Below are 4,037 nucleotides of genomic sequence, written 5' to 3'. Positions count from 1 at the left end.
TTCCTTATTTCATGATAAATGTTTATTATTCATGCTAGAATTGTATTAACCGGAAACATGATACATGTGTGAATACATAGACAAACGTATAGTCACTAGTATGCCTCTACTTGACTAGCTCATTAATCAAAGATGGTTATGTTTCCTAACCATAGACATGTGTTGTCATTTGATTAATGAGGTCACATCATTAGGAGAATGATGTGATTGACTTGACCCATTTCGTTAGCCTAGCACTTGATCGTTTAGTATGTTGCTATTGCTTTCTTCATGACTTATACATGTTCTTGTAACTATGAGATTATGCAACTCCCGTTTACCGGAGGAACACTTTGGGTGCTACCAAACTTCACAACGTAACTGGGTGATTATAAAGGAGTACTACAGGTGTCTCCAAAGGTACATGTTGGGTTGGCGTATTTCGAGATTAGATTTTGTCACTCCGATTGTCGGAGAGGTATCTCTGGGCCCTCTCGGTAATGCAAATCACTATAAGCCTTGCAAGCAATGTAGCTAATGAGTTAGTTACGGAATGATGCATTACGTAACGAGTAAAGAGACTTGCCAGTAACGAGATTGAACTAGGTATTGGATACAGACGATCGAATCTCGGGCAAGTAACATACCGATGACAAAGGGAACAACGTATGTTGTTATGCGGTTTGACCGATAAAGATCTTCGTAGAATATGTAGGAGCCAATATGAGCACCCAGGTTCCGCTATTGGTTATTGACCGAGAATAGTTCTAGGTCATGTCTACATAGTTCTCGAACCCGTAGGGTCTGCACGCTTAAGGTTTCGATGACAGTTATATTATGAGTTTATGAGTTTTGATGTACCGAAGGAGTTTGGAGTCCCGGATGAGATCGGGGACATGATGAGGAGTGTCGAAATGGTCGAGATGTAAAGATCGATATATTGGACGACTATATTCGGAGTTCGTAAAGGTTCCGAGTGATTCGGGTATTTTTCGGAGTACCGGAGAGTTACGGGAATTCGCCGGGGAGTATATGGGCCTTATTGGGCCATACGGGAATAGAGGAGAGAGGCCGAAAGGAAGGAGGCGCGCAGCCCCCCTCTGGCCCGAATTGGACAAGGGGTGCAGCCCCCTTTTCCTTCATCCTCTTCCCCTCTTTCCCCCTTTCTCCTACTCCAACAAGGAAGGAGGGAGTCCTACTCCCTGTGGGAGTAGGACTCCCCTTGGCGCGCCCCTCCTAGGCCGGCCGCCCCCTCCCCCCTTGCTCCTTTATATACGGGGGCAGGGGGGCACCTCTAGAGAGAACACAAGTTGATCTACGGATCGTTCCTTAGCCATGTGCGGTGCCCCCTCCACCATATTCCACCTCAGTCATATCGTCGCGGAGTTTAGGCGAAGCCCTGCGCCGGTAGAGCATCATCATCGTCACCAGGCCGTCGTGCTGACGGAACTCATCCCCGAAGCTTTGCTGGATCGGAGCCCGGGGATCATCATCGAGCTGAACGTGTGCTGAACTCGGAGGTGCCGTACTTTCGGTACTTGGATCGGTCGGATCGTGAAGACGTACGACTACATCAACCGCGTTGTCATAACGCTTCCGCTTACAGCCTACGAGGGTACGTGGACAACACTCTCCTCTCTCGTTGCTATGCCATCACCATGATCTTGCGTGTACGTAGGAAATTTTTGAAATTACTACGTTCCCCAACAGTGGTATCAGAGCCTAGGTTTTATGCGTTGATGTTATATGCACGAGTAGAACACAAGTGAGTTGTGGGCGATACAAGTCATACTGCTTACCAGCATGTCATACTTTGGTTTGGCGGTATTGTGAGATGAAGCGGTCCGGACCGACAATACGCGTACGCTTACGCGAGACTGGTTTCACCGTTACGAGCACTTGTGCTTAAAGGTGGCTGGCGGGTGTCTGTCTCTCTCATTTTAGCTGAATCGAGTGTGGCTACGCTCGGTCCTTGCGAAGGTTAAAACAGCACTAACTTGACGAACTATCGTTGTGGTTTTGATGCGTAGGTAAGAACGGTTCTTGCTAAGCCCGTAGCAGCCACGTAAAATTTGCAACAACAAAGTAGATGACGTCTAACTTGTTTTTGCAGGGCATGTTGTGATGTGATATGGTCAAGACGCGATGCTATATTTTATTGTATGAGATGATCATGTTTTGTAACCGAAGTTATTGACAACTGGCAGGAGCCATATGGTTGTCGGTTTATTGTATGAAATGCAAATGCCCTGTAATTGCTTTACTTTATCACTAAGCGGTAGCGATAGTCGTAGAAGCAATAGATGGCGTAACGACAACGATGCTACGATGGAGATCAAGGTGTCGCGCCGGTGACGATGGTGATCACGACGGTGCTTCGAAGATGGAGATCACAAGCACAAGATGACGATGGCCATATCATATCACTTATATTGATTGCATGTGATGTTTATCCTTTATGCATCTTATCTTGCTTTGATTGACGGTAGCATTTTAAGATGATCTCTCACTAATTATCAAGAAGTGTTCTCCCTGAGTATGCACCGTTGCGAAAGTTCTTCGTCCTGAGACACCACGTGATGATCGGGTGTGATAGGCTCTACGTTCAAATACAACGGGTGCAAAACAGTTGCACACGCGGAATACTCAGGTTAAACTTGACGAGCCTAGCATATACAGATATGGCCTCGGAACACGGAGACCGAAAGGTCGAGCATGAATCATATAGTAGATATGATCAACATATTGATGTTCACCGTTGAAACTACTCCATCTCACGTGATGATCGGACATGGTGTAGTTAATATGGATCACGTAATCACTTAGAGGATTAGAGGGATGTCTTTCTAAGTGGGAGTTCTTAAGTAATATGATTAATTGAACTTAAATTTATGATGAACTTAGTCCTGGTAGTATTTTGCAAATTATGTTGTAGATCAATAGCTTGCGTTGTTGCTTTCATATGTTTATTTTGATATGTTCCTAGAGAAAATTGTGTTGAAAGATGTTGGTAGCAATGGTGCGGATTGGATCCGTGATCTGAGGTTTATCCTCATTGCTGCACAGAAGAATTATGTCCTTAATGCACCGCTAGGTGACAGACCTATTGTAGGAGCAGATGCAGATGTTATGAACGTTTGGCTAGCTCAATATGATGACTACTTGATAGTTTAGTGCACCATGCTTAACGTCTTAGAATTGGGACTTCAAAGACGTTTTGAACGTCATGGACCATATGAGATGTTCCAGGAGTTGAAGTTAATATTTCAAGCAAATACCCGAGTTGAGAGATATGAAGTCTCCAACAAGTTCTATGGCTAAAAGATGGAGGAGAATCGCTCAACTAGTGAGCACGTGCTCAGATTGTCTGGGTACGACAATCGCTTGAATCAAGTGGGAGTTAATCTTCCAGATAAGATAGTGATTGGCAGAGTTCTCTAGTCACCATCACCAAGTTACTGGAACTTTGTGATGAACTATAATGCAAGGGATGACGAAAACGATTCCCGAGCTCTTCGTGATGTTGAAATCGATGAAGGTAGAAATCAAGAAAGAGCATCAAGTGTTGATGGATGACAAGATCACTAGTTTCAAGAAAAGGGCAAAGGGAAAGAAAGGGGAACTTCATGTAGAATGGCAAGCAAGTTGTCACTCCCACGAAGAAGCCCAAAGCTGAACCAAAGCCTGAAACTGAGTGCTTACACTGCAAAGGAAATGGTCACTGGAAACGGAAATACCCTGAATATTTGGTGGATAAGAAGGATGGCAGAGTGAACAAGGGTATATTTGATATACAGATTAATGATGTGTACCTTACTAGTGTTTATAGTAGCCCCTGAGTATTTGATACTTGTTCGGTTGCTAGAAATTAGTGACTCGAAACAGGAATTACAGAATAAACAGAGACTAGTTGAGGGTGAAGTGACGATGAGTGTTGGAAGTAGTCCCAAGATTGATATGATCATCATCGCACACTCTCTATACTTTCGGGATTAGTGTTAAACCTAAATAAATGTTATTTGGCGTTTGCGTTGAGCATGAATATGATTTGATCATGT

This window comes from Triticum aestivum, chromosome 6B, assembly GCF_018294505.1.
Source record: "Triticum aestivum cultivar Chinese Spring chromosome 6B, IWGSC CS RefSeq v2.1, whole genome shotgun sequence".
NCBI classification, from domain to species: Eukaryota; Viridiplantae; Streptophyta; class Magnoliopsida; order Poales; family Poaceae; genus Triticum; species Triticum aestivum.
This window is presented reverse-complemented; position numbering follows the sequence as displayed.